Genomic DNA, 21571 nt, shown 5'->3' on the forward strand with positions numbered 1-21571 from the left:
AGGAGCCAGAGGAAGATGGAGAGATTATGGAGGAGCCAGAGGAAAGCAGGATGGAGGAAGCAGAGGAAGATGGAAGGAGTGGAGGAGCAGAGGAAGATGGAGGATGGAGGAAGCAAGAGGAGATGGAGGATGAGCAACAGAGGAAGATGGAGGAGGAGGGAAACAGAGGAAGGATGGAACGGGATGGAGAACAGAGGAAGATGGAGGGGATTGAGGAGCAGAGGAAGAGGAGCGGATGGCAGGAGCAGAAGGGAGGAAAGATGGAGGATGCGAGAGCAGAGGAAAGGGAGGGATGGGCAGAGCAGAGGAAGAAATCACTACAAGCAAAGAACGACTAACACTGTTTACTTTTAGTTGTCTGGCTTTTAGCGTTGACATATCTTCTCTATAACAGGTAAGACACTTTTACTACCACTAGTTGTCTGGCTTGTTACGTTTGACATATCTTCTCTATAACAGTAAGACACTTTTACTATACTCAGATGGTCTGGTTTGGTTAGGACATTCCTTCTATAACAGGTTCAAGACCACTGTTACTACTACTGCAGTTGTACTAGCTTGCTATGTTGACATAATCCTCACACATATATACAGGTAAGGACACTGTTACTATCTACTCAAGTATGTCCTATAAGCTTGCCTATGTTGCATATCCTCCATTACTACACATGGACTAACAGAAACAATCATTCGTTACCTACCAACTCAGTAGTTTCTGCTGTTTACGTTGACATATACCCTCTCTAATATAACAGGTAAGCGACAACTGCTTCACTACCCACCTATTTAGTCTGGTACACTACCGTTGCACCTGTTGACATATTCTTCTCTATAACAGGTAAGACACTGTTAACTAACTACTAGAATGTGTCCTGGCTTGAGTTGACATAATCCTCTCTACTACAAGTAAGACACTCGTTACTACTATAGTTGTCTAGCTTGCTCTGTTGACATATCCTCTCTAGTAACAGGTAAGGACACTGTCTACTACTTATAGTTGTTCTAGCTTGCTATGTTGACATATCCTCTCTCATAACGGTAAGACACTGTTACTACTACTATTGTCTAGCTGCTATTGTTTGAACATATCCTCTCTATAAAGGTAAGACACTGGTTCCTATACTAGATGTCTAGCTTGCTATGTGACATATCCTCTCTATAACAGGTAAGACCTGTTACTAACTACTAGTTGTCTAGCTTGCGCTATGTTGACATATCCTCTCTATAAAGGTAAGACACTGTTTACTACTACTAGTTGTCTAGGCTTGCTATTGTTGACATATCCTCTCTATACAGGTAAGACACTGTTACTACTATAGTTGTCTGAGCTTTATGTTGACATATCCACTCTATACAGTAAGACACTGTTACACTACTAGTTGTCTAGCTTGTAATGACATATCTCTCTATAACAGGTAAAACTGTTTACTACTTACTAGTGTCTAGTTGCTATGTTGACATATCCTCTATTATAACAGTAAGACACTGTTACTACTACTGTTGTCTAGCTTTGGCTATGTTGACATATCCTCTCTATACACGGTAAGACACTGTTACTACTACTAGTTTTAGCTGCTTATGTTACATATCCTCTCTAAACAGTAAGACACTGTTACTACTACTAGTTGTCTAGTGCTATGTTGACATATCCTCTCTATAACAGTAGACCACTGTTACTACACTAGTATGTCTAGCTTTGCTATGTTGACATATTCAGCTCTATAAACTAGTAAGACCACTGTTCTACTACTATGTCTAGCTGTGCTATGTTGGACATATCCTAAATGATATTATTCAACAGATGGATGTATTGGTTAAAAGCATAGCAGCGGTATGCTATTTGGACACCTGCTGCTGATGGCATGTGTTGTTATTATACTCGTAACTATCAACGACATTCAAAGACAATACAATGTTCATGACATCAATGTGACACAGGCCACTGTAAAAATTGAATTTGATTGAAATGTTGATGTATATAGTTATATAGAAACTGTACAAGCAGCATTAAAACTATTGCCAAGTACTACCAGTATGTTGTACCAAAATGTTCACTATCTAGTTTGTCCAACATGAAACAACATGACAACAGCGAGAAAGACGGAAACCATCCCACACATTATATTCAATTACCTGTTGGTGTACCACCACCCAACACATTGAGGATATTATTCAATACCTGTTGGTGTTACACCACCCAACACATTGAGGTATTATATTCAATTACTGTTGGTGTACACCACCCAACACATTGAGGGTATTATATTCAGTACCTGTTGGTTTACCCCACCAACACATTGAGGCAGTTCTATTCAATACCTGTTGGTGTACACCACCCAACACATTGAGGGTATTATATTCATACCTGTTGTGTACCACCACCCAACACATTGAGGATTCTATAATACCTGTTGGTGTACCCACCCACACATTTGAGGATATTTATTCAATACCTGTTGGTGTACCACCACCCAACACATTGAGGTATTATATTCGAATACCTGTTGGTGTACACCACCCAACACATTGAGGGTATTATATTCAATACCTGTTGGTTACCACCACCCAACACATTAGGTATTATATTCAAACCTGTTGGTGTACCACCACCCAAACACATTGAGGGGTATTATATTCCAATACCTTTGGTGTACACCATACACATTGAGGGTATTATATTCAATACTGTTGGTGTTACCTGCATGTTCCTTAAACAGCTTCTACCCCCAACAGCTTCTACCCCCAACAGCTTCTACCCCAACAGCTTCTACCCCCCAACAGCTTATACCGCCCAAACAGCTTCTTACCCAAACTTCTACCCCACAGCTTCTACCCCAACAGCTTCTACCCAACAGCTCTACCACCAACGCTTCTACCCCAACACTCCCAATTCTACCCCCAACAGCTTCTACCACCAACACCTTCTACCCCCAAACAGCTTCTACCCCACAACAGCTTCTACCCAACAGCTTCTACCACCACAGCTTCTACCAAAACAGCTTCTACCCCCAACAGCTTCTACCACCAACAGCTTCTACCCCCAACAGCTTCTACCCACAACAGCTCTACCCCCAACAGCTTCTACCACCAACAGCTTCTACACCAACAGCTTCTACCCCCAACAGCTTCTACCCCAAACAGCTTCTACCACCAAGCCATAAGATCGTTGAACAATTAATCAAATGGCCACGCTGGACTATTTACATTGGACCCCCCACTCACTTTTTATTATCTGTGAATAGTCCACTTACCCCTACCTACATGTCAAATGTATCTCGACTAACCTGTACCCCCACACATTGACTCGGTACCAGTACCCCGTGTATATAGCCTCATTACTAACCTGTACCCCCACACATTTGACTCGGTACCAGTACCCCGTGTATATAGCTCATTTACTAACCTGTACCCCCACACATTGACTCGGTACCAGTACCCCGTGTATATAGCCTCATTACTAACCTGTACCCCCACACATTGACTCGGTACCAGTACCCCGTGTATATAGCCTCATTACTAACCTGTACCCCCACACATTGATTCGGTACCAAAACCCTGTGTATATAGTCTCATTAATTTTATTTTTATTGTTTTCCTTTTTTATTTAGATTTTTTATTTACTTAAATATTTTCTTAACTCTATTTTCTTAAAACTGCAATGTTGGTTAAGGGCTTGTAAGTAGGCATTTCACGGTAAGTTCTACACCTGTTGTATTCAGCGCATGTGACAAATAAAATTAGATTTTGATTTGCTTGATTAGAAATGCCTTGTACTATCTTAAGAACAAAATGGAAGGCCAGTTTTTAGTCCCTGATTTGATTTGGTAGATTAGAAATCCTTGTCCTATCTTAAGAACAAAATGGAAGGCCAGTTTTTAGTCCCTGGTGCTACGAGAGTGTCTTGCCAATGCATCTCCTCACAGCTCAGTCTAAGGTATTTAAAAAAAAAAGTGGGTCAGAATCCTAAACAAGGTTAGCGGCCCCAGGCTCTTTCTGATTGCTACTGGCTCTAATGACCCATCCTTCAGATAGCTGGCCTCCTAGCAGGGCCCGGATCCCCTCACACAGCCTAGCACACAGCATTACCGCACATAAATCAATTAAAGTGATATATCTTCCTCTCCATCTCCTCTCATTCCCTCCTCCTCCCCTCCGCCCAGAGAGCCAACGGGCCAATGAGATGGGAGGGAAGAGAAGGATGAGACATAGGGAAGAGAGATATGAGGTAAGGGGAAAGGAAAGGAAGGGGTCATCATTAAGGAGGAGATTCTAAATGGCATTCCTCCCTCCACCCCTCTCCTCCATTCTCCCATTGTACTTCAAACTCAACCATTAAAGTCAATTCTTTAATTTGTATATTCAGGCATGTGTTTTGGGCACTTGCTCTTGTACAGTAAATGTATTGGTATTTACTCTTGACGGGCCCTCTAGGAAGTCTTGTAGACAACATTACTAAGCAGGTTTCAATGTAACTAGACTGACCCTGTGCTTGTGGCCTCAGGGTTAGGGTTATTCAGGGAAGAGGGGGAAGCTCTTTGCTGTGCTGAACAGAAGCACTCAGCGGTGAACCTGCTCTGCTATAGTGGCCAAGCTGAAAGAACATCACTAAACTGAGCTAGATATATCACAAAGAACAGGCCCAGTGGAACCAAGTCAATGGACTGCAGCCTCAAGCATCCATGGGCATATCCTATCTGTGGTCCTCTGTAGTACAGTTGGTAGAGCATGGCTCTTGCAACGCCAGGATAGTGGGTTCAATTCCCGGGAACACCCATACATAAGCAACATATGCACGCATGACGGTAAGTCACTTTGGATAAGAGTATCTGTTAAATGACATATTGTATAGTGTATATGGAGTATAACTGGGCTGGAATAAGTCACTTAACTGTATACGGACTAGAACTGGGCTGGAGTAAGTCACCTAACTGTATACGGACTAGAACTGGGCTGGAGTAAGTCACCTAACTGTATACGGACTAGAACTGGGCTGGAGTAAGACACTAAACTGTATACGGACTAGAACTGGGCTGGAGTAAGTCATTAAACTGTATACGGACTAGAACTGGGCTGGAGTAAGTCACTAAACTGTATAATGGACTGTAGAAGTCATAATGTAGTAAAGGTCTGGTCAGTGATAATATGGTCAGTGATAATGTAGTAAAGGTCTGGTCAGTGATAATATGGTCAGTCATAATGTAGTAAAGGTTGGTCAGTGATAATGTAGTAAAGATGGTCAGTTAAAATATGGTCAGTGGTAATGTGTAAAGGTCTGGTCAGTGATAATGTAGTAAAGGTCTGGTCAGTCATAATGTTAGTAAAAGGTCTGGTCAGTGATAATATGGTCGTCATGATGTAGTAAAGGTCTGGTCAGTGATAATATGGTCGTCATAATGAGTAAAGGTCTGGTCAGTGATAATGTAGTAAAGATCTGGTCAGTTAAAATATGGTCAGTGTAAATGTAGTAAAGGTCTGGTCAGTGATAATGTTAGTAAAGGTCTGGTCAGTCATATGTTAGTAAAGGTCTGGTCAGTGATAATATGGTCAGTATAATGTAGTAAAGGTCTGGTCAGTGATATATGGTCAGTCATAATGTAGTAAAGGTCTGGGTCAGTGATAATATGGTCAGTCATAATTTAGTACAGGAGTTTTCTTACCAACGACCTGTGGCAGCGTGGAGGCCTCCAGTTCCAGCATGATGGTTCCTTTCTCGATGCAGGTCCGCAGCTCCATCAGACTGTGGAGCGACAGCGTGGCCACGTGGGGTTTACTCCAACGCTCTCCTCCCTTCTCCACCTTCTCCTCAAACTTGATCCACCTGGGGGGGACATGACAGATTTCACCATTCATATACCTTGTTATTTTACACCATCTTCATATACCAAGCATGTAACAGTACAAGATGTCAGTAGAGCAATAATACAAGCTAAACAGGGCCCGGTTAAGTAAAGGCATCTTAATACGAGATCGGTGTGTCCCCTGCGGGATCGGTTGAGCTAACGTAGGCTAATGTGATTAGCATAAGGTTGTCAGTAACAAGAACATTTCCCAGGACATAAACATATCTGATATGGGCAGAAAGCTTAAATTCTTGTTAATCTGCACTGTCCAATTTACAGTAACTATTACAGTGAAATAATACCATGCTATTGTTTGAGGAGAGTGCACAATTATGAACTTGAAAATGTATTAATAAACCAATTAAGCACATTTGGGCAGTCTTGATACAACATTTTGAACAGATATGCCATGGGTCATTCGATCAGTCTAAAACTTTGTACATACACTGCTGTCATCTAGTGGCAAAAAATCTAAATTGTGCCTGGGCTGGAATAATACATGATGTCCTTTCTCTTGCATTTCAAAGATGATGGTACAAAACAAACAAAAAAACGCATGTTTATCTTTGTACTATCTTTAATCAGATCTAATGTCTTATATTCTCCTACATTAATTTCACATTTCCACAAACTTCAACGTTTTTCCTTTCAAATGGTATCAAGAATATGCAGATCCTTTCAAGAGTGTTTTAACGATCGTTAAATCATCGTTCCTACAACGGCTGAAGATGTAACACGCAGAGACAACGTTCCCCATGTGCATCATCGAGTTGATACTGACAGAATCTAAAAAGACCCAGTGCACTCGGATAGGCTTCTGGTTTCAAATTTGAATTATTCCACAATGTTGACGACGGATCAGCTCTGAGAAATATATGATTATCTAACACTGCTAATAGCCATTTTGAGGCGGATTATTCTAATAATGCCTCAATAACGCACCGAATCACAGATTACATATTCTAGCTACAGTAGCCTACAATTAGAAAAAATAACTAAATTGATTGAACATAAAAATTATTTCAATAGCCCATGATTGAAATACACTGTATAGGTCTATGTAGCCTACTCTATTTATCTTCCTTCATCTCAGCAGTCGTCTCACTTTTCAGTTATTCTTTAATCCGTCGCTTGTTTGTAAAACTTGAAAGACATTGGCAACTTTGTATATAGGTGCTAACCTGTTGCACCCTCGACAACCACTGTGATTATCATTTTGACCCTGCTGGTCATCCATGAACATTTGAACATCTTGGCCACGTTCTGTTATAATCTCCACTCGGCACAGCCAGAAGAAGACTGGCCACCCCTTATAGCCTGGTTCCTCTCTAGGTTTCTTCCTAGGTTCTGGCCTTTCTTGGGAGTTTTTCCTAGCCACCATGCTTCTAAACCTGCATTGCTTCCTGTTTGGGTTTTTATTTAGGCTGGGTTTCTGTACAGCACTTTGAGATATCAGCTGATGTAAGAAGGGCTTTATGAATAAATTTGATTTGATATATGTAGTCAACTTCATTCCGAAGTAATTTTGGCGGTCACAGAGAGACAGATAAACATCTTGATTCTATGGGCGGCAGGTAGGCTAGCGGTTAGGAGTATTGGGCCAGTAACCGAAAGGTTGCTGGTTTGTGTCCCTGAGCCGATTAGGTGAAAAATCTGTTGATGTACCCTTGAGCAAGGTACTTAACCCCAATTACTCCTGTCACTCTGGATACGAGCTTCTACTAAAACGTAAAATGTATAAAAAAAATAAGTGGCAATCTTCTGTGTGTAATGTGATGCGAAAGGGCAAAAACACATCTAACAAATCACTTAGCTGTTCTATGAGTGGTCTGAGGCTGTCAGTAAATAACAAGTGTTTTCAAGTGCAATTTCAGGAACAATGGTTTTGGGAAACAGCTTGAAGGTTTAACTTCTTATGGCTGCAATCCCGGTAATCCCGGAGACTGAGGAGCAGGCAATCCCGGTAATCCCGGAGACTGAGGAGCAGGCAATCCCGGTAAATCCCGGAGACTGAGGAGCAGGCAATCCCGGTAAATCCCGGAGACTGAGGAGCAGGCAAATCCCGGTAATCCCGGAGACTGAGGAGCAGGCAATCCCGTAATCCGGAGACTGAGGAGCAGGCAATCCCGGTAATCCCGGAGACTGAGGAGCAGGCCGTTTTCTCTGGGCACCTCTGGGCACCTTTCATCCAAGCTACTCAATAGTGCCCCTTCAGCCATAAGAAGTTAATGATGCTCTACGAAGGTTCTAACAATGAATTTAGCCTTAAYCTTAGATTCCATCGCTATGGGAAACCAGGCCCTGGTCCATAACCTTGATCAACACTTTAAATAGGCCAGCTGTAAAGACATGGTAAAAACTAGGCTGCTTTCAGGTTGTAAAGAGGTTGATCTAACAACACGTTGGAAGAATCAAGGAGAAGGAGAGAGTGATTAAATACTATGTTTGATCTCTGAAGTCCACCGGATAGATACTGTTCTGATCAGAACAGTGAGTTCAGTGGGATGCTAGCAATTACTGTTGATTAACCCTAACCCTAATTTACTGTTGATGAGCTGAGTGGAAGAGGAACATTGCACATTATAAAACTGTCCTCAATAAAGCCTCACAGTGGACATGTCATAATACCAATAAAACCTAGCGGCCAAACGGGTACCAATCGTTTTTCCTCCATTCCTTTTTCCATTAGGGGAGTTTAGAAACACTTAAAATAAGAGGTGTGTTTCGTTTAGGCTTACCCTGGCGTGACGTTTTGTTTACCCTGGCGTGACGTTTTGATGTAAATCTCTCACGGACAAGGAGACTTTTACTTATATATTCGGCTCTTTTTTTATTTAAAATGTTTTTTTTATTTTTTATTTAGTAAATATTTTCTTAACTCTATTATCTTCAAAACAAATTGTATTTGTCACATGCGCCATACACAACCTTACCATGAAATGCTTATTTATAAGCCCTTAACTGTCACGGCCGTCGAAAGAACTGGACCAAGGTGCAGCGTCGTGAGCGTACATATTCCTTTTATTTAGAATGACACAGACAAAACAATAAACAATACCAAAACGACCGTGAAGCTTAAGGGCATATAGTGCCACAAACAAAGACAACTTCCCACATAGAAAGGAGGGAAAAGTGCTACCTAAGTATGGTTCCCAATCAGAAACAACGATAGACAGCTGACCCTGATTGAGAACCAAACAAAGAAATACGAAAACATAGAAAATAGAACATAGAATGCCCACCCAAATCACACCCAAACCCAAAATAGAGACATAAAAAGCTCTCTAAGGTCAGGGCGTGACATTAACCAACAATGCAGTTCAAGAAATAGAGTTAATAAAATATTTACTAAATAAACTAAAGTAAAAAAAATCTATCAAAAAGTAACACAAGAAATGTACATAACAATAATGAGGCTATATACAGGGGGTACCGTTACTGAGTCAATGTGCGGGGGCACTGGTTAGTCGAGGTAATTGTAAATTGACTATGCATAGATGATAAACAGCGAGTAGCAGCTGTGTAAAAACAAGGGGGGGGTAAATGTAAATTGTCTGGGTGGCCATTTGATTAGTTGTTCAGCAGTCTTATGGCTTGGGTGTAGAAGCTGTTAAGGAGCCTTTTGGTCCTAGACTTGGCGCTCTGGTACCACTTGCTGTGCCGTAGCAGAGAGAACAGTGTATGACTTTGGTGACTGGAATCTTGGACAATTTGTTAGGCCTTCCTCTGACACAGCCTAGCATATAGTTCCTGGATGTCAGGAAGCTTGGCACCAGTGATGTACTGGGCCATTTGCARTACCCTCTGTAGCGCCTTACGGTCAGATAGCGAGGAGTTGCCATACCAGGTGGTGATGCAAACGGTTAGGATGCTCTCGATGGTGCAGCTGTAGAAAATATGTTGTCTGCCCTCTTCACAACTGTCTTGGTGTGTTTGGACCATGATAGTTGGTTGGTGATGTGGACACCAAGGACCTTGAAAGTCTCGACCCGCTCCACTTCAGTCCCGACGATTTTAATGGGGGCCTGNTACCCTCTGTAGCGCCTTACGGTCAGATAGCGAGGAGTTGCCATACCAGGTGGTGATGCAAACGGTTAGGATGCTCTCGATGGTGCAGCTGTAGAAAATATGTTGTCTGCCCTCTTCACAACTGTCTTGGTGTGTTTGGACCATGATAGTTGGTTGGTGATGTGGACACCAAGGACCTTGAAAGTCTCGACCCGCTCCACTTCAGTCCCGACGATTTTAATGGGGGCCTGTTCGGCCCTCCTTTTCCTATTGTCCACGATCAGCTCCTTTGTCTTGCTCACATTGAGAGAGAGGTTGTTGGCCTGGCACCACACTACCAGGTCTCTGACCTCCTCCCTATAGGCTGTCTCATCGTTGTCGGTGATCAGGCCTACCACTGTTGTGTTGTCAGCAAACGTAATGATGGTGTTGGAGTCGTGCTTGGCCATGCAGTCGTGGGTGAACAGGGAGTACAGGAGGGAACTAAGCACACACCCCTGAGGGGTCCCAGTGTTGAGGATCAGTGTGTCAGATGTGTTGTTGCCTCCTCTTAACACCTGGGGGCGGCCCGTCAGGAAGTCCAGGATCCAGTTGCAGAGGGAGGTGTTTAGTACCTGGGTCTTTAGCTTAGTGATGAGCTTTGTGGGCACTATGGCATTGAACACTGAGCTGTATTCAATGAACAGCATTCTCACATAGGTGTTCCTTTTGTCCAGGTGAGAAAGGGAAGTGTGGAGTGTGATTGAGATTGCGTCATCTGTGGATCTGTTGGGGCAGTAAGCTAATTGGAGAGGGTCTAGGGTTTCTGGCATGATGGTGTTGATGTGAACCATGACCAGCCTTTCAAAGCACTTCATGGCTGCTTCGGGGCGGTAATCATTTAGGCAGGTTACCTTCGCTTTCTTCTCTAGTAATGGTGTGGAAGCAAGACGATGGGCTCCGTCTATGTACAGATTCAGATGGCTAAATGCAAGACACTCAAAGAAACCCACTTCCAAACCACTCTGACTGTCTTGCAGCCCTAGGGGGCAACACRTACATCAGTACGATGGACTTGACATCAGGCTTTTACAACATACCTATGTGTGAGGAGGATAAAAAGTATACAGCCTTCACTACCCCAGTGGGTCTGCATGAATACAATTGAATGCCGCAGGGCCTATGCAACAGTGCATTTTCATTTATGAGGATGATGCTCAGCATTTTTTGGGACCTAAACTTCAGTAGCCTGCTGTGTTACTTAGACAACCTCCTAGTGTTGGATAGATTAAAGCTGGTGTTCCAGAGACTAAGACAGCACAACCTGAATCTGAGCCCAAAGAAATGCATATTCCCGCAGAAGTCATGAGATTTTTGGGTCATGTCATTAATGATGATGGGGTGGCTGTGGATCCAACAAAGGTGGATGTGAAATCCAAGATGACGGATCTAATGGAGAAAGAAAGATCTGTGGATGCCCTCAGTACGAAGGGTCAAATCCTTCCTAGGAATTATTTTCTACTATCAACATTTCATTCCAAACTGTTCTGCCATGCCACTCTTCCTGCCCACAGACTCAAGTTTTTGGCCTTGAAATGTACTGTGTGTGAAAAGTTTAGCCTCAAGGGACATTTACACTTTGGACTGATAATAATCTCCTCACGTATATAATGACTAAACCAAAACCCGACGCCTGCGAGCAACGCTGGGTAGCTACATTGACTCCCTGTGAACAATGCTTGGTAGCTACATTGACTCCCTGTGAACAACGCTGGGTAGCTACATTGACTCCCTGTGAACAACGCTGGGTAGCTACATTGACTCCCTGTGAACAACGCTGGGTAGCTACAATTTGACTCCTGTGAACAACCGCTGGTCCGCTACAATTGACTCGCCTGTGGAACAACGCTGGGTAGCTACATTGACTCCTGTGAACAACGGCTGGGTAGCCTACATTGACTCCCTGTGACAACGCGGGTAGCTACATTGACCTCCCTGTGAACAACGCTGGGTAGCTACATTGACTCCCCTGGTGGAACAACGCACTGGGTATGCTACATTGACTCCACTGTGAACATACGCCGGGTAGCTACATTGATCCATGTGAACAACAGCTGGGTAGCTACATTGACTCCTGTGAACAACGCTGGGTAGCTACATGACTCCTTTGAGCAAACGCCTGGGTAGCTATGCTCTTGTGAACAACGCCTGGGTAGCTAACATTGACTCCCGTGAACAACGCTGGGTAGCTACATGGATCCTTGTGAACAACGCTGGTACCTACATTGACTCCCTGTGAACAACGCTGGGTAGCCTACATTGACTCCATGTGAACAACTGCTGGTAGCTAACATTGACTCCATGTGAACAATGCTGGGTAGCTACATTGACTCCATGTGAACAACGCTGGGTAGCTACATTGACTCCTGTTAGACTCTAGCGCGGGTAGCTACACTTGACTCCTTGTTGAAACAACGCTGGGTAGCTACATTGACTCCTGTGAACCAACGCTGGTAGCAACATTGACTCCTGTGAACAACGCTTGGGTAGCTACATTGACTCCCTGTGAACAACGCTGGGTAGCTACATTGACTCCATGGTGAACAATGCTGGGTAGCTACATTGACTCCCTGTGAACAACGCTGGTGGCTACATTGACTCCATGTGAAGCAACGCTGGGTAGCTACATTGACTCCATGTATGACAGCGCTGGGTAGCTACATTGAACTCCCATGTGAACAACGCTGGGTAGCTACATTGACTCCCTGTGAACAACGCTGGGGTAAGGCTACATTGACTCCATGTTTAGACAGCGTGCTGGGTAGCTACATTGACTCCATGTGAGCAACGCGGGTAGCTGATTGACTCCTTGTAGACAACCGCTAGGGTAGCTAATTGACTCCATGTGAACAACGCTGGTAGGCTACATTGACTCCATGTGACACGCTGGGTAGCTTATTGACTCCCTGTGAACAACGCTGGGAGCTACACTGACTCCCTGTGAACAATGCTGGGTAGCTACATTGACTCCCTGTGAACAATGCTGGTACTACATTGACTCCCTGTGAACAACGCTGGGTAGCTACATTGACTCCATGTGAAAACCTGGGTAGCTACATTGCCCCTGTGAATCTGCTGGTAGCTACATTGCTCCTTGTGAACAACGCTGGGTAGCTACATTGACTCCCTGTGAACACGCTGGGTAACTACAATTGACTCCCTGTGAACACAACGCTGGGTAGCTACATTGACTCCCTGTGAAACAACGCTGGGGTAGCTACATTGACTCCTTGTGAACAAGCTGGGTAGCTACATTGACTCCCTGTGACAATGCTGGTAGCTTTTGACCCAGACATCAAAAAATATGTAGACGGCGTGAAAAATTAGCAAACAATACTCCCCCTTTTGCTAACGGCCTCCCCCCGCCGCCGTTTTTATGACACATTGCTGGGCGAGGTGAGACGGGAGCGCTGGTATGATAACAATTGATCCCAATGTAAGAACACACGAAGGCCGGCTTGGGGTAGCTACATTGACTCCCTGTGAACAACGCTGGGTAGCTACATTGACTCCTTGTGAACAACCGCTGGGTAGCTACACTGACTCCATGTGAACAACTGCTGGTAGCTCATTTGACTCCTTGTGAACAACGCTGGGTAGCTACATTGACTCCCTGTGAACAACGGCTGGTGCTACATTGACCTTCCTGTGAAACAACGCTGGGTAGCTACATTGACTCCCTGTGAACAATGCTGGGTAGCTACATTGACTCCCTGTGAGCAAGCGCTGGGTACGCTACATTGACTCCTTGTGAACAAACGCTGGGTAGCTTACATTGACTTCCATGTGAACAACGCTGGTAGCTAACACTTGACTCCTTGTGGAACAACGCTGGGTAGCTACCATTGACTCCATGTTAGACAAGCGCTGGGTAGCTACATTGACTCCCTGTGAACACGCTGGGTAGCTAAATTGACTCCCTGTGAGCAACGCTGGGGTAGCTACATTGACTCCATGTAAGCAACGCTGGGTAGCTACATTGACTCCTTGTGAACAAATGCTGGGTACGCCTACATTGACTCCCCATGTGAACACCGCTGGGTAGCTACATTCGAACTCCCTGTGAGCAACGCCGGCTAGCCTACAGTTCGACTCCCATGATAGACACGCTGTGTAGCTCATTGACTCCAATGTGAACAACGCTGGTAGTCGTCATTCGAATCCTTGTGAACAACGCTGGTAGCTTCAACATGACTCCTGTGCCACAGACGTTGGGTAGCTAAGACTTGACTCTACTGATGACAGACGCCTGGGTAGTACATTAGACTCCTGTGAACAACGCTGGGTAGCTACCATTGACCTCCTTGTAGAACATACGCTGGTACTAACAATTGACTTCCATGTGATAAAACGCTGGGTAGCTACATTGACTGCCTTGTAGAGAACAGCTGGGTAGCTACATTGACTCCTTGTGAGACAACGCTGGGTAGCACATTGACTCCATGTGAACAAGCTGGCGTAGCTACAGTTGACTCCGACAGCTTGTAGCATCATACTCGGAACAAGCGTTAGATGCCTGTTGACATTGCTGGAGCTAATTGACTCCATGTGAACATGCTGGGTAGCTACTTACCCGGTGAACAACTGTGCTAATGACTCCATGTGAACAATGCGGTAGCTACATTGACTGCCATGTGAAGCCAATGCTGGGTAAACATTAACATTGAACTCTCCCTGTGAACAATGCTCGGGGTGCTACATTGACTCACCTGTGAACAACGCTGGGTAGCTACATTTGACTCCTTGAACTAAAGGCTGGGTAGCTCCATTGACCTCCCACTGCTGTAACAAGCTGGGTAGCTATTGACTACCACTGGTACAAGCGCTGGTAATGCTACCATTGACTCCCTGTAGACAGCGCTGGGTAGCTCGACATTGACTCCCTGTGAACCAATGCTGGGGTTAGCTACATTGACTTCCTGCTGAACAATGTCGGTATGTAAGCTTACAATCGGCACTCATGCTCCCTGTGAACAATGCTGAGGTAGCTACATTGACTCCCTGTGAACCAACGCTGGGTACTACATTTACTCTGAAGACCTGTAGACAACCCCTGAAAACGCTGCGGTGTACTATTGCTCGACAACGTGGTAGAATTGCTCCCTGTGAACAACGCTGGGTAGCTACATGCTCCCTGGTTGACATGCTGGACACAGTGCTCCTGTGAACAAGGCTGGGTAGCTACATTGACTCCCTGTGAAACAAAGCTGGGTAGTCTAACATTTGACTCCCTGTGACAAACGGGCTACTGGACTCCTGTGAACATGAGCTACATTGACCCTACACGTGGCCATGTCATGTGACAGCGCTGGGTAAGCCTACATTGCTCCTGTCAACAACGCTGGGTCAGCTACAGATTCGACTCCCTGTGACAACCGCTGGTAAGCTACAATGACTCCCTGTGGAACAACGTGGGTAGCTTACATCTGACCCCCTGTGGAACAACGCTGCGGTAGCTACATTGACTCCTGCTGGAACAACGGCTGGTAGCTACATTGACTTCCTTGTGAACAAACGCTGGGCTAGCTACCATTGATCGCATGTGAAAGCAATGTGGGTAAGCTACATTGACTCCCCACTGTGAACAAACGCTGGGTACTAGCATTGACTTCCGTGAACAATGCTGGGTAGCTACATGCTCCCTGTGACAATGCTGGGTAGCTACATTGACTCCCTGTGAACAACGCGGAGTCTACATTGACTCATGTATGACAGCGCGCGGTGAGCTACCTTGACTCCCTGTGAACAACGCTGGGTAGCTACATTGACCTCTGTAAAACGCTGGGTAGCTACATTGACTCTCCTGTGAACAACGCTGGGTAGCTAACATTGACCCTTGTGAGACAAACGCTTGGTAGCTACATTGACTCCTCGTGAAACAACGCTGGGTAGCTTACATTGACTCTTGTGAACAATCGCTGGGTAGCCTTACAAGATTTCAGTGACATGCTCGACAACTGCTCGTGCAAAGCGACTACATTGACTTCTGGACGCGTATGCTACATTGACTCCCTGTGAACAAGCTGGGTAGCTACATTGACTCCCTGTGAACAATGCGTGGGTAGCTACATTGAACCCTGTGAACAAGCTGGTAGCTACATTGACTCCCTGTGAACACGCTGGGTAGCTACATTGACTCCTGTGCCCAACTGGGTAGCTAATTGACTCCCTGTGAACAACGCTGGGTAGCTACATTGACTCCCATGTGAACAACGCTGGGTAGCTTCACATTGACTCCCTGTTGAACACGCTGGGTCAGCCTACATTGACTCCCTGTGAAACACGCTGGGTAGCTACATTGACTCCTGTGGAACAACGCTGGGTAGGCTACATTGACTCCATGTGAACAACGCTGGGTACTACATTGACTCCTGTGAACAACGCTGGGTAGCTACATTGACTCCCTGTGAACAAGCTGGGTAGCTACATTGATCCCTGTGAACAACGCGTGGGTAGCTACATTGACTCCCTGTGAACAACGCTGGGTAGCTACATTGACTCTTGAGAACGCTGGTAGACTACATGACTCCGTGTGACAAACGCTGGGTAGCTACATTGACTCCTGTGACCAACGCTGGGGTAGCTACATTGACTCCCTGTGAACAACGCTGGGTAGCTACATTGACTCCATGTAGACAGCGCTGGGTAGCTACAAAATTGACTCCCATGTGAACAAACGCTGGTAGCTACATTGACTCCCTGTGACAACGCTGGGTAGCTACATGTGACTCATGTTGAACACGCTGGGTAGCTACATTGACTCCCTGTGAAACAACCGCTGGGTAGCTACATTGACTCCTGTGAACAACGCTGGGTAGCTACATTGACTCCCTGTGAAACAATGCTGGGTAGCTACATTGACTCCTGTGAACAACGCTGGTAGCTACATTGACTCCTTGTGAACGCTGGGTAGCTACATTGACTCCCTGTGAACAACGCTGGGTAGCTACATTGACTCCTGTGAACAACGCTGGGTAGCATACATTGACTCCTTGTGAACAACGCTGGGTAGCTACATTGACTCCTGTGAACAACCTGGTAGCTACATTGACTCCCTGTGAACAACGCTGGGTAGCTACATTGACTCCATGTGAACAACGCTGGGTAGCTACATTGACTCCCTGTGAAAACGCTGGGTAGCTACAGCATTGACTCCTCTGTGAACAACGCTGGTAGCTACATTGACTCCCTGTGAAACAACGCTGGTAGCTACATTGACTCCATGATAGACATGCGCTGGGTAGCTACATTGACTCCTGTGAACAACGCTGGGTAGCTACATTGACTCCCTGTGAACAACTGGGTAGCTACATTGACTCCCTGTGAACAAGCTGGGTAGCTACATTGATCTACACTTGACACGCTGGGTAGCTACATTGACTCATGTACAAGCGCTGGTAGCTACATTGACTCCTGTGAACACGCTGGGTAGCTAACATTGCTCCTGTGAACAACGCTGGTCGCTACTGCTCCATGTGAACACAGCTGGGTAGCTACATTGACTCCCCTGTGAACAACGCTGGGTAGCTAATTGACTCCCTGTGAACAACGCTGGGATAAGCTACATTGACTCCCTGTGAACAACGCTGGTAGCTACATTGACTCCCTGTGAACAACGCTGGGTAGCTACTTGACTCCCTGCGAAACAACGCTGGGTAGCTACATTGACTCCATTTGAACAACGCTGGGTAAAGCTACATTGACTCCCTGTGAACAAACGCTGGTGTAGCTACATTGACGTCTCTGTAGTGATCATAGACACCAGCCTGGTAGCTCATTGCTCCCTGTGAACAACGCTGGGTAGCTACATTGACTCCCTGTGAACAAACGTGGGTAGCTACATTGACGTACCTGTGAACAACGCTGCGTAGCTAACACTTGACTCCCTGTGAACACGCTGGGCTCGCTCAGATTGCTCCATGTGAACAAGCTGCTGGGTACGCTACAGTTGACTCCTGTGAACAACGCTGGTAGCTGCCATTGACTCCCTGTGAAAACGGCTGGGTAGCTACATTGACTCCATGTAGAACAAACCGCTGGGGTAGCTAACATTGACTCCCTGTGAGCAAACGCGTGGGTAGAGCTACATGTGACTCCTGTGAAGCAAGCTGGGTAGCCTTTAACATTGACTCTATGTAGACAGCAGCTGGGTAGCTACTTGTACTCTGTGCACAAATGCTGGGTTAGCCGACTAATGACTTCCATGTAGACAGCGCTGGGTAGCTACATTGACTCCCTACTCATTCGATCTGAAGCATATCGCAGGGACAAAGAACACTGTGGCTGACGCCCTCAGTAGGGACCCATTTTCCAAGTTAGTTAGTCACAGGTTGGTCAGTGAGAACAATGGCAGTCCGCTTGCTGAAGCCGATGCTATAGGAGAAGATGGGATTGAAAATGTGTTTCGCTTGAAGGTCCAGTCACATAGTGAAAAAACAAGCTGGGAAAATCTCTGGAAATCAGTCCGACAGCTGTCCTTTAACCTGTGMCTCTGCAGTAGTGAAAGCGATCTGTGAAGTCTATGATCAGTGGGATGTAGCGACCGAAGCTCGAGCAGTWCAGTTAGTGCAGTCTGTGCAACAACTCATATCTCCAGGCCAAGACTCCCTTCCTGCGATGTCTTTCYAGAAGCTTCAGCGGAGCCAAGAACTTAATCCTACAATTTCAAGGGCTATCCTGTTTGTCAACCACAAAAGATGGCCTTCAAGATGAGAGAGGGATGGATTTAATTCAAAAAGCCTTGCACTCATCAAGCAGTGGGAAAAGCTCAGGGTCCAAGATGGAGTGCTTTACAGGGTGACAAATGACCCTTTGAGGAAACAAAAGACACATCAGTATGTGCTGCCCAAAAGTATGACGGATAAAGCATTGAGTGATGTGCATGATCTTGCTGGCCACCAAGGTCAAGCTAGAACTCTTAATTTGGCACGGCAACATTTCTTCTGGCCCAAGATGGAGCATGAGGTGAAGGAGTATGTCAAGTGCTGACGGAGATGCATCCTGGCTAAGTCTCCTGAGCCGTCTGCTCGAGCTCGCCTCGAAAGCATCAACACTCTTACAGGCAAGTCAGTTAAGAACAAATTATTATTTACAATGACTGTCTAGGAACAGTGGGTTAACTGCCTTTTTCAGGGGCAGAACGACATATTTTCACCTTGTCAGCTCAGTGATTTTATCTAGCAACCTTTCGGTTACTGTCCTAWCGCTCTAACCACTAGGCTACCTGCCACCTTGGGTAAATACAAATGGGGGAATTTAAATGGACATGTGGACTGACGATTTTCCAAAAAATAGGCTTTTGGTTTCTCCCCTCTAAAAACAGAAATAAATAATTCTAAATAATAAACTGGCTTTATTTACAAATTACTAAGAATGTCTCACCCTATATTCAAGAATGGCCCTTTTCCCTTTATTCAGATTTCAATCGCTCACTTTCCGTTATTTGAAACAAAATAATCTCCATACTATCGTTATTTTTTAAACAAAGCGATTATTATTATTATTATTATTATTATTATTATTATTAACCCTGCATTATAATTATATAAAAGCCCCTGAGATATTCTCACAGATCATATTTGCCCTAAAGAACAGATCCTAACAAAAAACGCCCCTTAGATATTAATTTAGAATCCTCCAGTTTTCTAAATGTAATTATTGGCGGAGAGTCATTGGCGGAGTTGAAGAGGGCGAGGAACGAGAGTCAGGTCACTGGCGGAGAGTCATTGGCGGAGTTGAAGAGGGCGAGGAACGTGTTGCTTTAGAAACAACCCCCATCTGGACGTCGGGCCCTCATACCACCCTCATTGAGTCGTTCTGCCGTTTGGCAACACATGCACATTGTGCCTGCTGGAGCTGCATTTTGCAGGCCGCAGTGCTCACTCCTGCTCCTCCTTGCACAAAGCGGGCTGAGTAGCGGTCCTGCTGTGCGGTGTCTGCCCTCCTACGGCCTCTCCACTTCTGATGTATCTGGCCTGTCTCCTCGTAGCGCCTCCACTGCTCTTGGAACTACGCTGACAGAACAGACAACCTTCTGCCACCAGCTCGCATTGATGTCCAACCTGATTGAGCTGCACTACCTGAGCCACTTGTGTGGTCTGTGACGCCGTCTCATGCTATCACTAGACTGAAAGGACCGCAAGCTTCCAAAATGACCAAAACATCAGCCAGGAAGCACATAAGGAACTGAGGCAAGTGGTTGTGTCACCACTGCAGAACCACTCCTTATTGCTGTTCTTCATAATTGCCATGAATTTCACCCTCTTGTCTATCCATTGCACACAGATGTGGGGAAAGTGTATTGTCAATCAGTGTTGCTTCCTAAGTGGACAGTTTTGATTTCCACAGGAAGTTGATACTTGAGTCATTGTGTGTTGTTTAGTGTTCCCTTTATTTTGTTTGAGCAGGTAATTTGTAGGGTTGATGCTTTTTTGTCTGGGCAATATGCTGTGTTTAAATACTTAACTTAAAAATGCATTGTGTAGACTCGGATAAGATGGGACTTCCACTGACGGTTAGAGATGATGACCGCGATCGCAAAGGCAATCAACATCACCTCTGAACCACCGTCAGAAAGTGTAAATATCTATTGTGCGATCTGGTGGAGTAGGCCCTGCGTCTAATGACTGCACAGTGAAGACAGCAAATATCCATTACACTTTCCAATTAAAATACCTGCACGATTATAAAGACATCCCACATGCTCTGTCATTTCAGTGATATTTACTTCCCTATTGTATAGTTGAAAAAACATACGCCATTTTAGTACTTTTATAATTTTTTATTAAGGGAAGGCATGTTAGGTCTCCCTGATTAAGAACCAAAGTTGTTGCAACTGAAATTTAGTTGATAATCATCTCATGTATTAGATGGATGTGTCCATCTCGTTCCTCTTCAACTCCGCAATGACTCTCCGCCATACCTGAGCTCTTCGTTCCTCGCCCTCTGCAACTCCGCAATGACTCTCCGCCCAAGTGACGTGACTCTCGTTCCTCGCCTCTTCAAACTCCGCGCAATGACTCTCCGCCAGGTGACCTGAACTCTCGTCTCGCCCTCTTCAACCCCTCCGCCAATGCTTCTCCGCCAGTGACGGACTCTCCGTTCCTCGCCCTCTTCAACTCGCCAAGGACTCTCCGCCAGTGACGTGACTCTCGTTCCTCGCCCTCTTCACTCCGCCATGACTCTCCGCCGCAGTAGAACGTGACCTCTCGTTCCTCGCCCTCTTGAACTTCAGCCAATGACTCTCCGCCAGTTGACGTGACTCTCGTTCCTCCGCCCTCTTCAAACTCCAGCCAATGACTCGCGCAGTGACCTGACTCTCGTCCTCAGCCCTCTTCAACGTCCGCCAATGACTCTCCGCCAGTACCTGAAATTCTCGTTCTCGCCCTCTTCAACTCCGCCAATGACTCTCCGCCAGGACCTGACTCTCGTTCCTCGCCGCTCTTCAACTCCGCCAGATGACTACTCCGCCGAGTTGAAAACGTGACTTTCTCGCTTCCTGGCCCTCTTCCAACTCCGCCAATGGACTCTCCGCCACATCCGGTTCTTATAAATATGACTGTGACTCTCGTTCCTCGCCCTCTGTTCAACTCCGCAATGACTCTCCGCCACGTGACGTGCTCTCGTTTCCTCCCCTCTTCAACTTCGCGCAATGGACTCTCCGCCAGTGCGTGACTCTCGTTCCT

At 45.5% G+C, this 21571-nt stretch overlaps 1 pseudogene; it reads right to left on the reverse strand.

Moving 5' to 3' along the window:
* Positions 1–21571, reverse strand: part of LOC112069330 (electrogenic sodium bicarbonate cotransporter 1-like) — a 129200-nt pseudogene that overhangs the window by 97761 nt on the left and 9868 nt on the right.

This window comes from Salvelinus sp. IW2-2015, unplaced genomic scaffold (genome assembly GCF_002910315.2).
Source record: "Salvelinus sp. IW2-2015 unplaced genomic scaffold, ASM291031v2 Un_scaffold988, whole genome shotgun sequence".
NCBI classification, from domain to species: Eukaryota; Metazoa; Chordata; class Actinopteri; order Salmoniformes; family Salmonidae; genus Salvelinus; species Salvelinus sp. IW2-2015.